A 24,238-nucleotide genomic window follows, 5' to 3' on the forward strand; every position below is an offset into this window, starting at 1 on the left:
AGCCGTAGAGGAGCACCTTCCCCGGGCACGGGCGGTGCCAAGCGGCCCCTAAGTTTAACCGAATGGAAGCTCCGGAGGAGGAGGGCATGCTCGCGTCACAGTAAGCCGAAGAGGAGCACCTTCCCCGGGCACGGGCGGTTCCAAGCGGCCCCTAAGTTTAACCGAATGGAAGCTCCGGAGGAGGAGGGCATGCTCGCGTCACAGTAAGCCGAAGAGGAGCACCTTCCCCGGGCACGGGCGGTTCCAAGCGGCCCCTAAGTTTAACTGAATGGAAGCTCCGGAGGAGGAGGGCATGCTCGCGTCACAGTAAGCCGAAGAGGAGCACCTTCCCCGGGCACGGGCGGTGCCAAGCGGCCCCTAAGTTTAACCGAATGGAAGTTCCGGGGGAGGAGGGCGGGCGTGTGTCACAGTTAAGCCGAATTGGAGCACCTCTTCCGCCCGGGCACGAGCGGAGCGCGAGGCTGTCAGTTATGAATGAATAAATGAATAAATAAATAAAGAATGCCACCTTTCATTTCACAGGGCACACCGGACGGCGTACCAGCAGGTAAAAGTCGGAGTAATTAAATAAATACAAAAAGAATGGCTGGGGAATAAAAAAATAATACGTTTTAATAATAATTTGGTTTTTTTGTTAAAAAATGAATTTCACTCTCTCTCTCCCCGTATATATATATATATATATATATATATATATATATATTTATTATATATATTGTATATTTTTTTTAAGCATTTTTGAAGGTGCGCCGCTACTTCGCGGATTTTCAGTTTTCGCGGGTGGTCTCGGTCCCCATTAACCGCGATAACCGAGGGTTCACTGTACTCCATAAAATTTACAAAAAGCGAGGTGAAACACTCAATCAGGGCTGCTTTTTTTTAACATTTCTCGAGGGCCATGGCGAGCCATTTCAAAAAAGCTGCACAACTAACGTATAAAATATTGATAAATTTGCTCGGCCTGATGTGTGTGTAAAGTTTTACGAGTTGTCGTTCATATTTAGAACCTCATAATCAGCTTTGTTTTATTGCCGAACAGTGCAATGCCACTCCCACAACTTTTCACGAAAAATCACGAATTTCGTATTGTGACATCCTCATGGCCGAAACAGTCATCCGAGCATATATGAGGGCGACCTTGTTGAGTTGCACGGAGAAAAACATCCAAGAAAATAACTTGTATTAGCTTTTACCAGTTGGTGGCGCTACTACTACGATGTAAAATAAGTTGGTAGATGTCTTCAGGGCTGAAGTATCCTCAAATGTGTACAACTTCGAGAAGATAGGATCATCTGAGTCATGTTGCCGGAGCTTTTGTTGCCACAGAGTACAATTGGACTTTTCAGCACCTTAATAGCCACGCCTTTTGCCAAAACGTCACAAAATTCGGCAGAGAGTAAGATCATTGTCTTGAGTCTTTTCTGACTAATTTTCAGTCGGATTCGTCAAAAGGGCACCATGCAGTACGTGAAAATTAAAATAAAAAAAAAATTTTGATTCCACTTGGCGGCACTGTGTGTATAACAAAATAATAACATTAAGATGTCTTCAGGTCGGGACGTTTTATTTACAGGTGAAGGTTTGGATTTTTAGGAGCATGTGCAGGGGAGTTATTAAGCATTCATTTATTTGTATTAGGTTCATTTTGTCTTCTTATTATTGATATTTGACTGATTCATTAAAAGCAGACAATTATGTTTTAGGTTAATTTTTTACCTGACATGTTTTGGCGAGTCTTTCGCCTTCTTCAGAGTGTCGCATGATGGTGTCTTGAGACCCGTCTTTATCAGCTGATGTTCCATGAGGGTGTGACTTACCTGTCAAAAAAATGAAAAAATCAGAGCAGTAAAAGAACAAGCACAACATGAACATTACAAATCAGCAATCACTGACCACTGCAAAAGGGAAAACCACATCATGGACCGGGAGAAGGGCAGGGTCATCCGCACAGAAGAGAACAAACAACAGCGCTGGATCAGAGAGGCCATTGAGATCTGCAAGCGAGGCATAAAAACCATGAACAGAGACAAGGGAGCCTTCATCCTCTCTACCACCTGGACCAGCATCTTGGCGGAGTGAACGGACAGCGGGGGGCGTGACTTGCCTTCATTCTTGTGACAGGTAAGTCACGCCCTCATGGAACATCAGCTGATAAAGACGGGTCACAAGACAGCATCATGTGACACTCTGAAGAAGGCGAAAGACTTTTGTATTGTGACATGTTCAAGGCCTAAACACTCATCCGAGCAAATATAAGGTAGATTTTGTTCACCTGCCCGGAGAAAAACATCAACGAAAATAATTTGTATTTGTTTTAACCAGTTGGTGGCGCTACCACTGCGATCAAAAATAAGTTGGCAGCCGTCTTCAGGGCCTGAATATCCTCAAATGTGAAAGATTTCCAGAAGATGGATCATCTGAATCATTTTGCAGGAACTTTTGTTGCCACGGAGAATAATCAGACTCTGCGGCACCGTAATAGCCACGCCCTTTGAAGGAAAGTCATAAAAATAGGGATAGAGTAAGATCAATGTCTTGAGTCTTTTCTAGCCAATTTTCAATCGGATTCGTTAAAAGGGCACCATGCAGTACGTCAAAATGTAAAAAATGATATTGATTGGCGCAAGGTGTATAACTGAATATAAACATATAGATGTCTTCAGGTACAGACTCTTTATGTACATGTGAAGTTTTGGATTTTTAGCAGCATGTGCAGGAGAGTTATTAAGCATTTTGTCCATTGCGGCGAAGGAAATCTTAAGTGAAAACTTTGAAGCCCCGCCCCCGTCATATAGTATTTCGGAAACAAAAAATTTTAGCCCCAGTGTTTGTCCCAGGTCTTCAGATGCTACAGACAGAATTTTAAGGCAATCAGATGAAGCCTTTAGGATCAGGGTGCAAAAGAATGACCCCTGTAAACATGCAAAAAAGGGCAAAAGTCGGACTTTCAAAAATTCATAACTCACTTCCTGTTCATATTAGACGTTAAAATATCAAATTTTTCGCCATGCCCGATGAGTCTGCCAAGTTTGGTGAGTTTTTGTGCATGTTTCGGGGGTCAAAAATGCGATCGAACAATCGGAAAAATAATAATAATAATAATTTCTACAAAAACAATAGGGACTTCGCAGCGGTCGCTGCTCAGGCCCTAATAATAATAATAATAATAATAATAATAAAAGTAATAATGTTTTCTACAAAAACAATAGGGACCTCGCCGCGGTCGCTGCTCGGGCCCCAATAATAATTTCTACACAAAGTCCATTGTGGTGACCCGCCCCCTTTTAAGTAAATTCAAAATGGCCGACTTCCTGTAAAACCTAGCTCATTGCTCCAAGAGACTTTTTTGTAGGTCTTGGTCTTATACATACAGTGAACCCTCGCTACTTCGCGGTTCACCTTTCGCGGGTTCAGTGCTTCGCGGGTCTAAAAAATATTCGGGGGCATTGTAGTTTCGCCGAGCGGCACGACGGGGCGCTGGAGCGGTTAGACGGCCGGCGTGCGCCGAAGAAGAGCGTGGGCGAAGAGGAGAGTGGACGAAGAAGAGCACGTTCCCCCGGAAACGATCGGTGGCGACGTTTCGCGCGGTTCGGACCGTACCAGAGCTCCGGCCGGCGTGCGTGGCAGTTAAGCCGTAGAGGAGCACCTTCCCCGGGCACGGGCGGTTCCAAGTGGCCCCTAAGTTTAACCGAATGGAAGCTCCGGAGGAGGAGGGCATGCTCGCGTCACAGTAAGCCGAAGAGGAGCACCTTCCCCGGGCACGGGCGGTGCCAAGCGGCCCCTAAGTTTAACCGAATGGAAGCTCCGGGGGAGGAGGGCGGGCGTGTGTCACAGTTAAGCCAAATTGGAGCACCTCTTCTACCCGGGCACGAGCGGAGCGCGAGGCTGTCAGTTATGAATGAATAAATGAATAAATAAATAAAGAATGCCACCTTTCATTTCACAGGGCACACCGGACGGCGTACCAGCAGGTAAAAGTCGGAGTAATTAAATAAATACTAAAAGAATGGCTGGGGAATAAAAAAATAATACGTTTTAATAATAATTTGGTTTTTTTGTTATAACATGAATTTCACTCTCTCTCTCCCCGTATATATATATATATATATATATATATATATATATATATATATATATTTATTATATATATTGTATATTTTTTTTAAGCATTTTTGAAGGTGCGCCGCTACTTCGCGGATTTTCAGTTTTCGCGGGTGGTCTCGGTCCCCATTAACCACGATAACCGAGGGTTCACTGTACTCCATAAAATTTACAAAAAGCGAGGTGAAACACTCAACCAGAGCTGCTTTTTTTAACATTTCTCGAGGGCCATGGCGAGCCATTTCAAAAAAGCTGCACAACTAACGTATAAAATATTGATAAATTTGCTCGGCCTGATGTGTGTGTAAAGTTTTACGAGTTGTCGTTCATATTTAGAACCTCATAATCAGCTTTGTTTTATTGCCGAACAGTGCAATGCCACTCCCACAACTTTTCACGAAAAAGGACGAATTTCGTATTGTGACATCCTCATGGCCGAAACAGTCATCCGAGCATATATGAGGGCGACCTTGTTGAGTTGCACGGAGAAAAACATCCAAAAAAATAACTTGTATTAGCTTTTACCAGTTGGTGGCGCTACTACTACGATGAAAAATAAGTTGGTGGATGTCTTCAGGGCTGAAGTATCCTCAAATGTGTACAACTTCGAGAAGATAGTATCATCTGAGTAATGTTGCCGGAGCTTTTGTTGCCACAGAGTACAATCGGACTTTTCAGCACCGTAATAGCCACGCCTTTTGCCAAAACGTCACAAAATTCGGCAGAGAGTAAGTGAGTCTTTTCTGACTAATTTTCAGTCGGATTCGTCAAAAGGGCACCGTGCAGTACGTGAAAATTAAAATAAAAACAAATTTTTGATTCCACTTGGCGGCACTGTGTGTATAACAAAATAATAACATTAAGATGTCTTCAGGTCGGGACGTTTTATTTACAGGTGAAGGTTTGGATTTTTAGGAGCATGTGCAGGGGAGTTATTAAGCATTCATTTATTTGTATTAGGTTCATTTTGTCTTCTTATTATTGATATTTGACTGATTCATTAAAAGCAGACAATTATGTTTTAGGTTAATTTTTTACCTGACATGTTTCGGCGAGTCTTTCGCCTTCTTCAGAGTGTCGCATGATGGTGTCTTGAGCTGATGTTCCATGAGGGTGTGGCTTACCTGTCAAAAAAATGAAAAAAATCAGAGCAGTAAAAGAACAAGCACAACATGAACATTACAAATCAGCAATCACTGACCACTGCAAAAGGGAAAACCACATCATGGACCGGGAGAAGGGCAGGGTCATCCGCACAGAAGAGAACAAACAACAGCGCTGGATCAGAGAGGCCATTGAGATCTGCAAGCGAGGCATAAAAACCATGAACAGAGACAAGGGAGCCTTCATCCTCTCCACCACCTGGACCAGCATCTTGGCGGAGTGAACGGACAGCGGGGGGCGTGACTTGCCTTCATTCTTGTGACAGGTAAGTCACGCCCTCATGGAACATCAGCTGATAAAGACGGGTCACAAGACACCATCATGTGACACTCTGAAGAAGGCGAAAGACTTTTGTATTGTGACATGCTCAAGGCCTAAACACTCATCCGAGCAAATATAAGGTAGATTTTGTTAACCTGCCCGGAGAAAAACATCAACGAAAATAATTTGTATTTGTTTTAACCAGTTGGTGGCGCTACCACTGCGATCAAAAATAAGTTGGCAGCCGTCTTCAGGGCCTGAATATCCTCAAATGTGAAAAATTTCGAGAAGATGGATCATCTGAATCATTTTGCAGGAACTTTTGTTGCCACGGAGAATAATCAGACTCTGCGGCACCGTAATAGCCACGCCCTTCGAAGGAAAGTCACAAAAATAGGGATAGAGTAAGATCAATGTCTTGAGTCTTTTCTAGCCAATTTTCAATCAGATTCGTTAAAAGGGCACCGTGCAGTACGTCAAAATGTAAAAAATGATATTGATTGGCGCAAGGTGTATAACTGAATATAAACATATAGATGTCTTCAGGTACAGACTTTTTATGTACATGTGAAGTTTTGGATTTTTAGCAGCATGTGCAGGAGAGTTATTAAGCATTTTGTCCATTGCGGCGAAGGAAATCTTAAGTGAAAACTTTGAAGCCCCGGCCCCGTCATATAGTATTTCGGAAACAAAAAATTTTAGCCCCAGTGTTTGTCCCAGGTCTTCAGATGCTACAGACAGAATTTTAAGGCAATCAGATGAAGCCTTTAGGATCAGGGTGCAAAAGAATGACCCCTGTAAACATGCAAAAAAGGGCAAAAGTCGGACTTTCAAAAATTCATAACTCACTTCCTGTTCATATTAGACGTTAAAATATCAAATTTTTCGCCATTCCCGATGAGACTGCCAAGTTTTGTGAGTTTTTGTGCATGTTTCGGGGTCAAAAATGCGATCGAACAATCGGAAAAATAATAATAATAATAATTTCTACAAAAACAATAGGGACTTCGCAGCGGTCGCTGCTCAGGCCCTAATAATAATAATAATAATATTAATAATAATAAAAGTAATAATATTTTCTACAAAAACAATAGGGACCTCGCAGCCGTCGCAGCTCGGGCCCTAATAACAATTTCTAGAAAAACAATAGGGACCTCGCAGCGGTCACTGCTCGGGCCCTAATAATAATAATAAAAATAATAATAATTTCCACAAAAACAATGGGGACCTCGTAGCGGTCGCTGCTCAGGCCCTAATAATAATTTCTACAAAAACAATAGGGACCTCGCCGCCGTCGCTGCTCGGGCCCCAATAATAATTTCTACACAAAGTCCATTGTGGTGACCCGCCCCCTTTTAAGTAAATTCAAAATGGCCGACTTCCTGTAAAACCTAGCTCATTGCTCCAAGAGACTTTTTTGTAGGTCTTGGTCTTATACATACAGTGAACCCTCGCTACTTCGCGGTTCACCTTTCGCGGGTTCAGTGCTTCGCGGGTCTAAAAAATATTCGGGGGCATTGTAGTTTCGCCGAGCGGCACGACGGGGCGCTGGAGCGGTTAGACGGCCGGCGTGCGCCGAAGAAGAGCGTGGGCGAAGAGGAGAGTGGACGAAGAAGAGCACGTTCTCCCGGACACGATCGGTGGCGACGTTTCGCGCGGTTCGGACCGTACCAGAGCTCCGGCCGGCGTGCGTGGCAGTTAAGCCGTAGAGGAGCACCTTCCCCGGGCACGGGCGGTGCCAAGCGGCCCCTAAGTTTAACCGAATGGAAGCTCCGGAGGAGGAGGGCATGCTCGCGTCACAGTAAGCCGAAGAGGAGCACCTTCCCCGGGCACGGGCGGTTCCAAGCGGCCCCTAAGTTTAACCGAATGGAAGCTCCGGAGGAGGAGGGCATGCTCGCGTCACAGTAAGCCGAAGAGGAGCACCTTCCCCGGGCACGGGCGGTTCCAAGCGGCCCCTAAGTTTAACTGAATGGAAGCTCCGGAGGAGGAGGGCATGCTCGCGTCACAGTAAGCCGAAGAGGAGCACCTTCCCCGGGCACGGGCGGTGCCAAGCGGCCCCTAAGTTTAACCGAATGGAAGTTCCGGGGGAGGAGGGCGGGCGTGTGTCACAGTTAAGCCGAATTGGAGCACCTCTTCCGCCCGGGCACGAGCGGAGCGCGAGGCTGTCAGTTATGAATGAATAAATGAATAAATAAATAAAGAATGCCACCTTTCATTTCACAGGGCACACCGGACGGCGTACCAGCAGGTAAAAGTCGGAGTAATTAAATAAATACAAAAAGAATGGCTGGGGAATAAAAAAATAATACGTTTTAATAATAATTTGGTTTTTTTGTTAAAAAATGAATTTCACTCTCTCTCTCCCCGTATATATATATATATATATATATATATATATATATATATTTATTATATATATTGTATATTTTTTTTAAGCATTTTTGAAGGTGCGCCGCTACTTCGCGGATTTTCAGTTTTCGCGGGTGGTCTCGGTCCCCATTAACCGCGATAACCGAGGGTTCACTGTACTCCATAAAATTTACAAAAAGCGAGGTGAAACACTCAATCAGGGCTGCTTTTTTTTAACATTTCTCGAGGGCCATGGCGAGCCATTTCAAAAAAGCTGCACAACTAACGTATAAAATATTGATAAATTTGCTCGGCCTGATGTGTGTGTAAAGTTTTACGAGTTGTCGTTCATATTTAGAACCTCATAATCAGCTTTGTTTTATTGCCGAACAGTGCAATGCCACTCCCACAACTTTTCACGAAAAATCACGAATTTCGTATTGTGACATCCTCATGGCCGAAACAGTCATCCGAGCATATATGAGGGCGACCTTGTTGAGTTGCACGGAGAAAAACATCCAAGAAAATAACTTGTATTAGCTTTTACCAGTTGGTGGCGCTACTACTACGATGTAAAATAAGTTGGTAGATGTCTTCAGGGCTGAAGTATCCTCAAATGTGTACAACTTCGAGAAGATAGGATCATCTGAGTCATGTTGCCGGAGCTTTTGTTGCCACAGAGTACAATTGGACTTTTCAGCACCTTAATAGCCACGCCTTTTGCCAAAACGTCACAAAATTCGGCAGAGAGTAAGATCATTGTCTTGAGTCTTTTCTGACTAATTTTCAGTCGGATTCGTCAAAAGGGCACCATGCAGTACGTGAAAATTAAAATAAAAAAAAATTTTTGATTCCACTTGGCGGCACTGTGTGTATAACAAAATAATAACATTAAGATGTCTTCAGGTCGGGACGTTTTATTTACAGGTGAAGGTTTGGATTTTTAGGAGCATGTGCAGGGGAGTTATTAAGCATTCATTTATTTGTATTAGGTTCATTTTGTCTTCTTATTATTGATATTTGACTGATTCATTAAAAGCAGACAATTATGTTTTAGGTTAATTTTTTACCTGACATGTTTTGGCGAGTCTTTCGCCTTCTTCAGAGTGTCGCATGATGGTGTCTTGAGACCCGTCTTTATCAGCTGATGTTCCATGAGGGTGTGACTTACCTGTCAAAAAAATGAAAAAATCAGAGCAGTAAAAGAACAAGCACAACATGAACATTACAAATCAGCAATCACTGACCACTGCAAAAGGGAAAACCACATCATGGACCGGGAGAAGGGCAGGGTCATCCGCACAGAAGAGAACAAACAACAGCGCTGGATCAGAGAGGCCATTGAGATCTGCAAGCGAGGCATAAAAACCATGAACAGAGACAAGGGAGCCTTCATCCTCTCTACCACCTGGACCAGCATCTTGGCGGAGTGAACGGACAGCGGGGGGCGTGACTTGCCTTCATTCTTGTGACAGGTAAGTCACGCCCTCATGGAACATCAGCTGATAAAGACGGGTCACAAGACAGCATCATGTGACACTCTGAAGAAGGCGAAAGACTTTTGTATTGTGACATGTTCAAGGCCTAAACACTCATCCGAGCAAATATAAGGTAGATTTTGTTCACCTGCCCGGAGAAAAACATCAACGAAAATAATTTGTATTTGTTTTAACCAGTTGGTGGCGCTACCACTGCGATCAAAAATAAGTTGGCAGCCGTCTTCAGGGCCTGAATATCCTCAAATGTGAAAGATTTCCAGAAGATGGATCATCTGAATCATTTTGCAGGAACTTTTGTTGCCACGGAGAATAATCAGACTCTGCGGCACCGTAATAGCCACGCCCTTTGAAGGAAAGTCATAAAAATAGGGATAGAGTAAGATCAATGTCTTGAGTCTTTTCTAGCCAATTTTCAATCGGATTCGTTAAAAGGGCACCATGCAGTACGTCAAAATGTAAAAAATGATATTGATTGGCGCAAGGTGTATAACTGAATATAAACATATAGATGTCTTCAGGTACAGACTCTTTATGTACATGTGAAGTTTTGGATTTTTAGCAGCATGTGCAGGAGAGTTATTAAGCATTTTGTCCATTGCGGCGAAGGAAATCTTAAGTGAAAACTTTGAAGCCCCGCCCCCGTCATATAGTATTTCGGAAACAAAAAATTTTAGCCCCAGTGTTTGTCCCAGGTCTTCAGATGCTACAGACAGAATTTTAAGGCAATCAGATGAAGCCTTTAGGATCAGGGTGCAAAAGAATGACCCCTGTAAACATGCAAAAAAGGGCAAAAGTCGGACTTTCAAAAATTCATAACTCACTTCCTGTTCATATTAGACGTTAAAATATCAAATTTTTCGCCATGCCCGATGAGTCTGCCAAGTTTGGTGAGTTTTTGTGCATGTTTCGGGGGTCAAAAATGCGATCGAACAATCGGAAAAATAATAATAATAATAATTTCTACAAAAACAATAGGGACTTCGCAGCGGTCGCTGCTCAGGCCCTAATAATAATAATAATAATAATAATAAAAGTAATAATGTTTTCTACAAAAACAATAGGGACCTCGCCGCGGTCGCTGCTCGGGCCCCAATAATAATTTCTACACAAAGTCCATTGTGGTGACCCGCCCCCTTTTAAGTAAATTCAAAATGGCCGACTTCCTGTAAAACCTAGCTCATTGCTCCAAGAGACTTTTTTGTAGGTCTTGGTCTTATACATACAGTGAACCCTCGCTACTTCGCGGTTCACCTTTCGCGGGTTCAGTGCTTCGCGGGTCTAAAAAATATTCGGGGGCATTGTAGTTTCGCCGAGCGGCACGACGGGGCGCTGGAGCGGTTAGACGGCCGGCGTGCGCCGAAGAAGAGCGTGGGCGAAGAGGAGAGTGGACGAAGAAGAGCACGTTCCCCCGGAAACGATCGGTGGCGACGTTTCGCGCGGTTCGGACCGTACCAGAGCTCCGGCCGGCGTGCGTGGCAGTTAAGCCGTAGAGGAGCACCTTCCCCGGGCACGGGCGGTTCCAAGTGGCCCCTAAGTTTAACCGAATGGAAGCTCCGGAGGAGGAGGGCATGCTCGCGTCACAGTAAGCCGAAGAGGAGCACCTTCCCCGGGCACGGGCGGTGCCAAGCGGCCCCTAAGTTTAACCGAATGGAAGCTCCGGGGGAGGAGGGCGGGCGTGTGTCACAGTTAAGCCAAATTGGAGCACCTCTTCTACCCGGGCACGAGCGGAGCGCGAGGCTGTCAGTTATGAATGAATAAATGAATAAATAAATAAAGAATGCCACCTTTCATTTCACAGGGCACACCGGACGGCGTACCAGCAGGTAAAAGTCGGAGTAATTAAATAAATACTAAAAGAATGGCTGGGGAATAAAAAAATAATACGTTTTAATAATAATTTGGTTTTTTTGTTATAACATGAATTTCACTCTCTCTCTCCCCGTATATATATATATATATATATATATATATATATATATATATATATATATATATATATTTATTATATATATTGTATATTTTTTTTAAGCATTTTTGAAGGTGCGCCGCTACTTCGCGGATTTTCAGTTTTCGCGGGTGGTCTCGGTCCCCATTAACCGCGATAACCGAGGGTTCACTGTACTCCATAAAATTTACAAAAAGCGAGGTGAAACACTCAATCAGGGCTGCTTTTTTGAACATTTCTCGAGGGCCATGGCGAGCCATTTCAAAAAAGCTGCACAACTAACGTATAAAATATTGATAAATTTGCTCGGCCTGATGTGTGTGTAAAGTTTCACGAGTTGTCGTTCATATTTAGAACCTCATAATCAGCGTTGTTTTATTGCCGAACAGTGCAATGCCACTCCCACAACTTTTCACGAAAAAGGACTAATTTCGTATTGTGACATCCTCATGGCCGAAACAGTCATCCGAGCATATATGAGGGCAACCTTGTTGAGTTGCACGGAGAAAAACATCCAAGAAAATAACTTGTATTAGCTTTTACCAGTTGGTGGCGCTACTACTACGATGAAAAATAAGTCGGTAGATGTCTTCAGGGCTGAAGTATCCTCAAATGTGTACAACTTCGAGAAGATAGGATCATCTGAGTCATGTTGCCGGAGCTTTTGTTGCCACAGAGTACAATCGGACTTTTCAGCACCTTAATAGCCACGCCTTTTGCCAAAACGTCACAAAATTCGGCAGAGAGTAAGATCATTGTCTTGAGTCTTTTCTGACTAATTTTCAGTCGGATTCGTCAAAAGGGCACCGTGCAGTACGTGAAAATTAAAATAAAAACAAATTTTTGATTCCACTTGGCGGCGCTGTGTGTATAACAAAATAATAACATTAAGATGTCTTCAGGTCGGGACGTTTTATTTACAGGTGAAGGTTTGGATTTTTAGGAGCATGTGCAGGGGAATTATTAAGCATTCACTTATTTGTATTAGGTTCATTTTGTCTTCTTATTATTGATATTTGACTGATTCATTAAAAGCAGACAATTATGTTTTAGGTTAATTTTTTACCTGACATGTTTCGGCGAGTCTTTTGCCTTCTTCAGAGTGTCGCATGATGGTGTCTTGAGACCCGTCTTTATCAGCTGATGTTCCATGAGGGTGTGACTTACCTGTCAAAAAAATGAAAAAATCAGAGCAGTAAAAGAACAAGCACAACATGAACATTACAAATCAGCAATCACTGACCACTGCAAAAGGGAAAACCACATCATGGACCGGGAGAAGGGCAGGGTCATCCGCACCGAAGAGAACAAACAACAGCGCTGGATCAGAGAGGCCATTGAGATCTGCAAGCGAGGCATAAAAACCATGAACAGAGACAAGGGAGCCTTCATCCTCTCTACCACCTGGAGCAGCATTTTGGCGGAGTGAACGGACAGCGGGGGGCGTGACTTGCCTTCATTCTTGTGACAGGTAAGTCACGCCCTCATGGAACATCAGCTGATAAAGACGGGCCACAAGACACCATCATGTGACACTCTGAAGAAGGCGAAAGACTTTCGTATTGTGACATCCTCAAGGCCTAAACACTCATCCGAGCAAATGTAAGGTAGATTTTGTTAACCTGCCCGGAGAAAAAAATCAACGAAAATAATTTGTATTTGTTTTAACCAGCTGGTGGCGCTACCACTGCGATCAAAAATAACTTGGCAGCCGTCTTCAGGGCCTGAATATCCTCAAATGTGAAAAATTTCGAGAAGATGGATCATCTGAATCATTTTGCAGGAACTTTTGTTGCCACGGAGAATAATCAGACTCTGCGGCACCGTAATAGCCACGCCCTTCGAAGGAAAGTCACAAAAATAGGGATAGAGTAAGATCAATGTCTTGAGTCTTTTCTAGCCAATTTTCAATCAGATTCGTTAAAAGGGCACCGTGCAGTACGTCAAAATGTAAAAAATGATATTGATTGGCGCAAGGTGTATAACTGAATATAAACATATAGATGTCTTCAGGTACAGACTCTTTATGTACATGTGAAGTTTTGGATTTTTAGCAGCATGTGCAGGAATGTTATTAAGCATTTTGTCCATTGCGGCGAAGGAAATCTTAAGTGAAAACTTTGAAGCCCCGCCCCCGTCATATAGTATTTCGGAAACAAAAAATTTTAGCCCCAGTGTTTGTCCCAGGTCTTCAGATGCTACAGACAGAATTTTAAGGCAATCAGATGAAGCCTTTAGGATCAGGGTGCAAAAGAATGACCCCTGTAAACATGCAAAAAAGGGCAAAAGTCGGACTTTCAAAAATTCATAACTCACTTCCTGTTCATATTAGACGTTAAAATATCAAATTTTTCGCCATGCCCGATGAGACTGCCAAGTTTGGTGAGTTTTTGTGCATGTTTCGGGGGTCAAAAATGCGATCGAACAATCGGAAAAATAATAATAATAATAATTTCTACAAAAACAATAGGGACTTCGCAGCGGTCGCTGCTCAGGCCCTAATAATAATAATAATAATAATAATAAAAGTAATAATATTTTCTACAAAAACAATAGGGACCTCGCCGCGGTCGCGGCTCGGGCCCCAATAATAATTTCTACACAAAGTCCATTGTGGTGACCCGCCCCCTTTTAAGTAAATTCAAAATGGCCGACTTCCTGTAAAACCTAGCTCATTGCTCCAAGAGACTTTTTTGTAGGTCTTGGTCTTATACATACAGTGAACCCTCGCTACTTCGCGGTTCACCTTTCGCGGGTTCAGTGCTTCGCGGGTCTAAAAAATATTCGGGGGCATTGTAGTTTCGCCGAGCGGCACGACGGGGCGCTGGAGCGGTTAGACGGCCGGCGTGCGCCGAAGAAGAGCGTGGGCGAAGAGGAGAGTGGACGAAGAAGAGCACGTTCTCCCGGACACGATCGGTGGCGACGTTTCGCGCGGTTCGGACCGTACCAGAGCTCCGGCCAGCGTGCGTGGCAGTTAAGCCGTAGAGGAGCACCTTCCCCGGGCACGAGCGGTGCCAAGCGGCCCCTAAGTTTAACCGAATGGAAGCTCCGGAGGAGGAGGGCATGCTCGCGTCACAGTAAGCCGAAGAGGAGCACCTTCCACGGGCACGGGCGGTGCCAAGCGGCCCCTAAGTTTAACCGAATGGAAGCTCCGGAGGAGGAGGGCATGCTCGCGTCACAGTAAGCCGAAGAGGAGCACCTTCCCCGGGCACGGGCGGTGCCAAGCGGCCCCTAAGTTTAACCGAATGGAAGCTCCGGGGGAGGAGGGCGGGCGTGTGTCACAGTTAAGCCAAATTGGAGCACCTCTTCTGCCCGGGCACGAGCGGAGCGCGAGGCTGTCAGTTATGAATGAATAAATGAATAAATAAATAAAGAATGCCACCTTTCATTTCACAAGGCACACCGGACGGCGTACCAGCAGGTAAAAGTCGGAGTAATTACATAAATACAAAAAGAATGGCTGGGGAATAAAAAAATAATACGTTTTAATAATAATTAGTTTTTTTTGTTATAACATGAATTTCACTCTCTCTCTCCCCGTATATATATATATATATATATATATATATATATATATATATATATATATATATATATATATATATATATATATATATTTATTATATATATTGTATATTTTTTTTAAGCATTTTTGAAGGTGCGCCGCTACTTCGCGGATTTTCAGTTTTCGCGGGTGGTCTCGGTCCCCATTAACCGCGATAACCGAGGGTTCACTGTACTCCATAAAATTTACAAAAAGCGAGGTGAAACACTCAACCAGAGCTGCTTTTTTTTAACATTTCTCGAGGGCCATGGCGAGCCATTTCAAAAAAGCTGCACAACTAACGTATAAAATATTGATAAATTTGCTCTGCCTGATGTGTGTGTAAAGTTTCACGAGTTGTCGTTCATATCTAGAACCTCATAATCAGCGTTGTTTTATTGCCGAACAGTGCAATGCCACTCCCACAACTTTTCACGAAAAAGGACTAATTTCGTATTGTGACATCCTCATGGCCGAAACAGTCATCCGAGCATATATGAGGGCGACCTTGTTGAGTTGCACGGAGAAAAACATCCAAGAAAATAACTTGTATTAGCTTTTACCAGTTGGTGGCGCTACTACTACGATGTAAAATAAGTTGGTAGATGTCTTCTGGGCTGAAGTATCCTCAAATGTGTACAACTTCGAGAAGATAGGATCATCTGAGTCATGTTGCCGGAGCTTTTGTTGCCACAGAGTACAATCGGACTTTTCAGCACCTTAATAGCCACGCCTTTTGCCAAAACATCACAAAATTCGGCAGAGAGTAAGATCATTGTCTTGAGTCTTTTCTGACTAATTTTCAGTCGGATTCGTCAAAAGGGCACCGTGCAGTACGTGAAAATTAAAATTAAAAAAAATTTTTGATTCCACTTGGCGGCACTGTGTGTATAACAAAATAATAACATTAAGATGTCTTCAGGTCGGGACGTTTTATTTACAGGTGAAGGTTTGGATTTTTAGGAGCATGTGCAGGGGAGTTATTAAGCATTCATTTATTTGTATTAGGTTCATTTTGTCTTCTTATTATTGATATTTGACTGATTCATTAAAAGAGACAATTATGTTTTAGGTTAATTTTTTACCTGACATGTTTCGGCGAGTCTTTCGCCTTCTTCAGAGTGTCGCATGATGGTGTCTTGAGACCCGTCTTTATCAGCTGATGTTCCATGAGGGTGTGACTTACCTGTCAAAAAAATGAAAAAATCAGAGCAGTAAAAGAACAAGCACAACATGAACATTACAAATCAGCAATCACTGACCACTGCAAAAGGGAAAACCACATCATGGACCGGGAGAAGGGCAGGGTCATCCGCACCGAAGAGAACAAACAACAGCGCTGGATCAGAGAGGCCATTGAGATCTGCAAGCGAGGCATAAAAACCATGAACAGAGACAAGGGAGCCTTCATCCTCTCTACCACCTGGAGCAGCATTTTGGCGGAGTGAACGGACAGCGGGGGGCGTGACTTGCCTTCATTCTTGTGACAGGTAAGTCACGCCCTCATGGAACATCAGCTGATAAAGACGGGTCACAAGACAGCATCATGTGACACTCTGAAGAAGGCGAAAGACTTTTGTATTGTGACATGCTCAAGGCCTAAACACTCATCCGAGCAAATATAAGGTAGATTTTGTTCACCTGCCCGGAGAAAAACATCAACGAAAATAATTTGTATTTGTTTTAACCAGTTGGTGGCGCTACCACTGCGATCAAAAATAAGTTGGCAGCCGTCTTCAGGGCCTGAATATCCTCAAATGTGAAAGATTTCCAGAAGATGGATCATCTGAATCATTTTGCAGGAACTTTTGTTGCCACGGAGAATAATCAGACTCTGCGGCACCGTAATAGCCACGCCCTTTGAAGGAAAGTCATAAAAATAGGGATAGAGTAAGATCAATGTCTTGAGTCTTTTCTAGCCAATTTTCAATCGGATTCGTTAAAAGGGCACCATGCAGTACGTCAAAATGTAAAAAATGATATTGATTGGCGCAAGGTGTATAACTGAATATAAACATATAGATGTCTTCAGGTACAGACTCTTTATGTACATGTGAAGTTTTGGATTTTTAGCAGCATGTGCAGGAATGTTATTAAGCATTTTGTCCATTGCGGCGAAGGAAATCTTAAGTGAAAACTTTGAAGCCCCGCCCCCGTCATATAGTATTTCGGAAACAAAAAATTTTAGCCCCAGTGTTTGTCCCAGGTCTTCAGATGCTACAGACAGAATTTTAAGGCAATCAGATGAAGCCTTTAGGATCAGGGTGCAAAAGAATGACCCCTGTAAACATGCAAAAAAGGGCAAAAGTCGGACTTTCAAAAATTCATAACTCACTTCCTGTTCATATTAGACGTTAAAATATCAAATTTTTCGCCATGCCCGATGAGACTGCCAAGTTTGGTGAGTTTTTGTGCATGTTTCGGGGGTCAAAAATGCGATCGAACAATCGGAAAAATAATAATAATAATAATTTCTACAAAAACAATAGGGACTTCGCAGCGGTCGCTGCTCAGGCCCTAATAATAATAATAATAATAATAATAAAAGTAATAATGTTTTCTACAAAAACAATAGGGACCTCGCCGCGGTCGCTGCTCGGGCCCCAATAATAATTTCTACACAAAGTCCATTGTGGTGACCCGCCCCCTTTTAAGTAAATTCAAAATGGCCGACTTCCTGTAAAACCTAGCTCATTGCTCCAAGAGACTTTTTTGTAGGTCTTGGTCTTATACATACAGTGAACCCTCGCTACTTCGCGGTTCACCTTTCGCGGGTTCAGTGCTTCGCGGGTCTAAAAAATATTCGGGGGCATTGTAGTTTCGCCGAGCGGCACGACGGGGCGCTGGAGCGGTTAGACGGCCGGCGTGCGCCGAAGAAGAGCGTGGGCGAAGAGGAGAGTGGACGAAGAAGAGCACGTTCCCCCGGACAAGATCGGTGGCGACGTTTCGCGCGGTTCGGACCGTACCAGAGCTCCGGCCGGCGTGCGTGGCAGTTAAGCCGTAGAGGAGCACCTTCCCCGGGCACGGGCGGTGCCAAGCGGCCCCTAAGTTTAACCGAATGGAAGCTCCGGAGGAGGAGGGCATGCTCGCGTCACAGTAAGCCGAAGAGGAGCACCTTCCCCGGGCACGGGCGGTTCCAAGCGGCCCCTAAGGTTAACCGAATGGAAGCTCCGGAGGAGGAGGGCATGCTCGCGTCACAGTAAGCCGAAGAGGAGCACCTTCCCCGGGCACGGGCGGTTCCAAGCGGCCCCTAAGTTTAACTGAATGGAAGCTCCGGAGGAGGAGGGCATGCTCGCGTCACAGTAAGCCGAAGAGGAGCACCTTCCCCGGGCACGGGCGGTGCCAAGCGGCCCCTAAGTTTAACCGAATGGAAGTTCCGGGGGAGGAGGGCGGGCGTGTGTCACAGTTAAGCCGAATTGGAGCACCTCTTCCGCCCGGGCACGAGCGGAGCGCGAGGCTGTCAGTTATGAATGAATAAATGAATAAATAAATAAAGAATGCCACCTTTCATTTCACAGGGCACACCGGACGGCGTACCAGCAGGTAAAAGTCGGAGTAATTAAATAAATACTAAAAGAATGGCTGGGGAATAAAAAAATAATACGTTTTAATAATAATTTGGGTTTTTTGTTATAACATGAATTTCACTCTCTCTCTCCCCGTATATATATATATATATATATATATATATATATATATATATATATATATATATATATTATTATATATATTGTATATTTTTTTTAAGCATTTTTGAAGGTGCGCCGCTACTTCGCGGATTTTCAGTTTTCGCGGGTGGTCTCGGTCCCCATTAACCGCGATAACCGAGGGTTCACTGTACTCCATAAAATTGACAAAAAGCGAGGTGAAACACTCAACCAGAGCTGCTTTTTTTAAACATTTCTCGAGGGCCATGGCGAGCCATTTAAAAAAAGCTGCACAACTAACTTATAAAATATTGATAAATTTGCTCGGCCTGATGTGTGTGTAAAGTTTTACGAGTTGTCGTTCATATTTAGAACCTCATAATCAGCTTTGTTTTATTGCCGAACAGTGCAATTCCACTCCCACAACTTTTCACGAAAAATCACGAATTTCGTATTGTGACATCCTCATGGCCGAAACAGTCATCCGAGCATATATGAGGGCGACCTTGTTGAGTTGCACGGAGAAAAACATCCAAGAAAATAACTTGTATTAGCTTTTACCAGTTGGTGGCGCTACTACTACGATGTAAAATAAGTTGGTAGATGTCTTCAGGGCTGAAGTATCCTCAAATGTGTACAACTTCGAGAAGATAGGATCAGCACCTTAATAGCCACGCCTTTTGCCAAAACGTCACAAAATTCGGCAGAGAGTAAGATCATTGTCTTGAGTCTTTTCTGACTAATTTTCAGTCGGATTCGTCCAAAGGGCACCGTGCAGTACGTGAAAATTAAAATAAAAACAAATTTTTGATTCCACTTGGCGGCACTGTGTGTATAACAAAATAATAACATTAAGATGTCTTCAGGTCGGGACGTTTTATTTACAGGTGAAGGTTTGGATTTTTAGGAGCATGTGCAGGGGAGTTATTAAGCATTCATTTATTTGTATTAGGTTCATTTTGTCTTCTTATTATTGATATTTGACTGATTCATTAAAAGCAGACAATTATGTTTTAGGTTAATTTTTTACCTGACATGTTTCGGCGAGTCTTTCGCCTTCTTCAGAGTGTCGCATGATGGTGTCTTGAGCTGATGTTCCATGAGGGTGTGACTTACCTGTCAAAAAAATGAAAAAAATCAGAGCAGTAAAAGAACAAGCACAACATGAACATTACAAATCAGCAATCACTGACCACTGCAAAAGGGAAAACCACATCATGGACCGGGAGAAGGGCAGGGTCATCCGCACAGAAGAGAACAAACAACAGCGCTGGATCAGAGAGGCCATTGAGATCTGCAAGCGAGGCATAAAAACCATGAACAGAGACAAGGGAGCCTTCATCCTCTCTACCACCTGGACCAGCATCTTGGCGGAGTGAACGGACAGCGGGGGGCGTGACTTGCCTTCATTCTTGTGACAGGTAAGTCACGCCCTCATGGAACATCAGCTGATAAAGACGGGTCACAAGACAGCATCATGTGACACTCTGAAGAAGGCGAAAGACTTTCGTATTGTGACATGCTCAAGGCCTAAACACTCATCCGAGCAAATATAAGGTAGATTTTGTTCACCTGCCCGGAGAAAAACATCAACGAAAATAATTTGTATTTGTTTTAACCAGTTGGTGGCGCTACCACTGCGATCAAAAATAAGTTGGCAGCCGTCTTCAGGGCCTGAATATCCTCAAATGTGAAAAATTTCGAGAAGATGGATCATCTGAATCATTTTGCAGGAACTTTTGTTGCCACGGAGAATAATCAGACTCTGCGGCACCGTAATAGCCACGCCCTTCGAAGGAAAGTCACAAAAATAGGGATAGAGTAAGATCAATGTCTTGAGTCTTTTCTAGCCAATTTTCAATCAGATTCGTTAAAAGGGCACCGTGCAGTACGTCAAAATGTAAAAAATGATATTGATTGGCGCAAGGTGTATAACTGAATATAAACATATATGTGGGGGTTCGGGTTAGGGGGCCTGCCAAGCTTTTTCCCTTTTCCCTAGGTTCCGGCTGTTTTCCGCCAGGCACGCCTCCGACCGGAGAGGGCGTCGGCTCCTGCGCACCTGCTGCCCATCATCAGCAATCACCGCGGGGGTTTAAAGCTCAGCGCTGCCAGGAGCCAGACGCCGGATTATTCCGTGACCTACCTCGGTACCCGGTCCACGTCGACGTTCGCCTCGTGCACGTCCGCGCTTTGTGTTATGCAACCCGAGTTAACCATTGTCTTTCCTCGCTCTCCCTCCAGCCGCCCAGCGCCAGCCCGAGCCCGATCCTCCGCCGCCAGCCGCCAAGCCCCGGAGCGTCGATCGCACCTCGTACGCCCGTACGCCGCCTGCCTGCCCTTCTCAGCCTCCGCCGGCTCGCCGCCGCCTTCGCCTCCACGCCGCTCTCCGCGCCCGCGCTCCTCCCGCCACAGCGCCGGTGCACACTCAGCGCGCCGTCTCCGCTGCACCTCCGCGAGCGCACATCTCGCCACCCCGGCGAGCACCCCGGCGCTGACTCGCCGCTCCTCCACCTGTCCTCCTGCCCTGCTACCGGCACCCGTTCCTCTCCCCCCGAACCCTTCAATAAATCCTCCTCAACCATCCTCGCTTGCTCTTGGGTCCAGTTCTCCTTTCTCACGGTTCCCTGAACCGTTACAGAATAATCCGGCCCCAATGGACCCAGCGAGCTCGGATTCCCTCCAAGAGGCCCTCTCCCACCAAGGCAGACAGCTGGGAAGACACGAGAGGATGATGCAGGAGTTCATGGACTCCGTCCAGGCTTTCCACCACCAACTCGCGCTCCTTTCGAAGCAGGTCAGCTCTCTTCCCTCTGCTTCCGGCCTTCCGGAGGACACCTCCCCGGTCCCTTCTCCCCCTCCTCCGCCCGCCGTGTTCCCTCCGAGCGGCAGGGAACCCCATGTTCCCACGCCGGAGCCATTTTCCGGTGATCTGGGCTCTTGTAGCCACTTCATTTTGAGTACCTCGTTGGTGTTCGATCTCCAACCCCAAAGTTACCCGACCGATCGAGCTCGAATCGCCTACATGGTGAACCTGCTCCGCGGCCGCGCAGCGAAATGGGCTACCGCCTTGTGGGAGGCATCGGCGCCGGCGATGGCCTCCTACCCCGATTTCTGTCTAGAGCTGCGGCGGGTGTTCGACCATCCCGTCAAGGGACGCGAGGCCACCCGCCGATTGCTCGCACTCCGGCAGGGTTCCCGGTCCGCCGCCGACTTCTCGGTGGAATTCCGCATCCTCGCCCACGAGTGCGGGTGGAATGAGCCCGCACTCCGGGGAGTGTTCCTCGATGGTCTGACGGACCAGCTCAAGGACGAGCTGGCCGTCCGTGACGAGACCACCTCCCTCGAAGACCTCATCGCCCTGGCCATAAAGGTGGACAACCGGCTGCGGGAGCGGCAGTCTGATCGGACGCGAAGGTCGCCCCGTCCAACGGCACGCCCCGCCACGCCTCCCGCCGACTCCCGTCCTCGGCTTCCGGTCTCGCCTCCCGTCGGTCAGGAGGAGCCCATGCAGCTGGGGAGGACCCGCCTGGATCCCCAGGAACGCCAGAGGCGCCTCTCGAGCCAGCTATGCCTCTATTGTGGCAACCCCGGTCACTACATCGCCGATTGCCACGTGAAGCCAAAAGAGGGGGCGCCGCTGATCAGGAGTCCCGCGGCGAGCCATAACGTGTCAGCTACGGGCTCCTCTTCACGCATGTCCATCCCAGCCCGCCTCCTCTGGCAGACCCAATCCCTCTCGGTCGCCGTACTGGTGGACTCCGGAGCGGATGGAAACTTCCTGGACCTGGCTCTGGCTCGCCGGCTGGGTGTCCCCCTGGAGCCTCTCCCTTCCCCACGGCGCGTGGTGGCTCTGGATGGACGCCTCATCTCCCAGGTCTTCCATCAAACGGGACCCCTAACCCTTATTGTTTCCGGTAACCACCGGGAGACCATCCAGCTCCTCCTAATCCACTCGCCACAAGTCCCCCTGGTCCTGGGTTTCCCGTGGCTCCAGCTACACAACCCCGCGATAGACTGGAGGAGATGTGCAATCACCGGGTGGAGCGAGCTTTGCCACTCACAGTGCCTTCTGTCCGCCGACCCCGCTCCCCGATCGGTTCCTCGCTCCCCGGCTCCACCCGACCTGGCGTCCGTCCCCACGGACTACCATGACCTGGCCCAGGTTTTTTGCAAAGACCTCGCCCGCACCCTTCCTCCCCATCGGCCCTATGACTGCGCCATAGACCTCTTTCCCGGAGCTCCGCTGCCCAGCTCCCGGCTGTACAACATCTCCCGTCCCGAGAAGGAGGCCCTCGAGACCTACATCCGCGACTCCCTGGCGGCCGGTCTGATTCGGCCCTCTTCCTCGCCCCTGGGAGCGGGTTTCTTTTTTGTCAAGAAGAAAGACTCCTCCCTTCGCCCTTGCATTGACTTCAAGGCTCTCAACGGCATCACAGTCAAAAATAAGACCTCTCTGCCCCTCATAGACCCCTCGTTCGAGCCCCTCTGCGAAGCCCAGGTCTTCTCCAAGCTCGATCTCCGGAACGCCTACCATTTGGTCCGCATCCGCGAGGGCGATGAATGGAAGACGGCCTTCAATACCCCCCTTGGACATTTTGAGTATCTCGTCATGCCCTTCGGCCTCACCAACGCCCCCGCCGTCTTCCAAGCCCTCATGACTGACATTCTCCGGGACATGCTCAACCGTTTCGTTTTCATTTACCTGGATGACATCCTCATCTTCTCCCGATCCCTCGAGGACCATCGCCGCCACGTCCGTTCAGTACTCCAGCGCCTCCTGGAGAACCGTCTATTCGTCAAGCCTGAAAAGTGTGAGTTCCACGTACCATCGATCCACTTTTTGGGCTACGTCATCGCCCGGGGTCAACTCCAGCCGGACCCCGCCAAGATCCAGGCGGTGGTGGAGTGGCCTACTCCCACCACTCGCAAGGAACTACAACGCTTCCTGGGGTTCGCCAATTTCTATCGACGCTTCATCCGTAATTACAGCAAGGTTGCCAGCCCCCTCACGGCACTCACCTCCACCCTTACCCCCTTTCAGTGGACTCCAGCAGCGACACAAGCTTTTGGGCACCTCAAGGAAGCCTTCACCAGCGCCCCGGTCCTCAGACACCCCGATCCCGCACTCCAGTTCATTGTGGAGGTGGATGCCTCCGACACGGGGGCGGGAGCTGTTCTCTCCCAGCGGGATCCCGACACCCACAAAACTCATCCGTGCGCCTTCTTCTCCCGACGCCTGTCCCCCGCGGAGAAGAATTATGACGTCGGAAATCGGGAACTGCTGGCAGTCGTCTGGGCCCTCCAGGAGTGGCGACACTGGCTGGAGGGTACCGCCGTCCCCTTCCTCGTCTGGACCGACCATAAAAATCTGGCCTACCTGCAGGCGGCCAAGCGGATGAACCCCCGTCAAGCCCGTTGGCACCTTTTCTTAAGCCGATTCAATTTCACCCTTTCCTTCCGTCCCGGGTCGAACAACGGCAAGGCGGACGCCCTATCCCGGATGTTCGCTCCACCTGCCAGTCCGGAGATCACACAGACCATTCTCCCTTCCTCCTGTCTCCTGGGGGCGGCCTCCTGGGAGATCGAGCGCACGGTTCGCGAGGCGCAGAAGACCCAACCCGATCCCCGACCTGACCCCTCGGATCTCCTTTTCGTCCCCGATGCCGTACGCTCCCAGGTACTCCAGTGGGGGCACTCTTCCTCGCTCACCTGCCACCCAGGCGTC

The 24,238-nt window shown here is 46.6% G+C and overlaps 1 long non-coding RNA gene across 1 annotated transcript; it reads left to right on the plus strand.

The window, feature by feature from the left end:
- The first annotated feature begins 20,466 nt into the window (after positions 1 to 20,466).
- LOC148316076 (uncharacterized) lies at positions 20,467 to 21,096 on the plus strand. Its single transcript, XR_015840392.1, has 2 exons — positions 20,467 to 20,660; positions 20,755 to 21,096. It is a non-coding gene; the product is annotated as an uncharacterized LOC148316076 (long non-coding RNA).
- Positions 21,097 to 24,238: the final 3,142 nt, after the last annotated feature.

Source organism: Idiotropiscis lumnitzeri, unplaced genomic scaffold, assembly GCF_059441095.1.
Source record: "Idiotropiscis lumnitzeri isolate Australia: NSW breed Sydney's pygmy pipehorse unplaced genomic scaffold, RoL_Ilum_1.0 HiC_scaffold_23, whole genome shotgun sequence".
Classification (NCBI taxonomy): Eukaryota; Metazoa; Chordata; class Actinopteri; order Syngnathiformes; family Syngnathidae; genus Idiotropiscis; species Idiotropiscis lumnitzeri.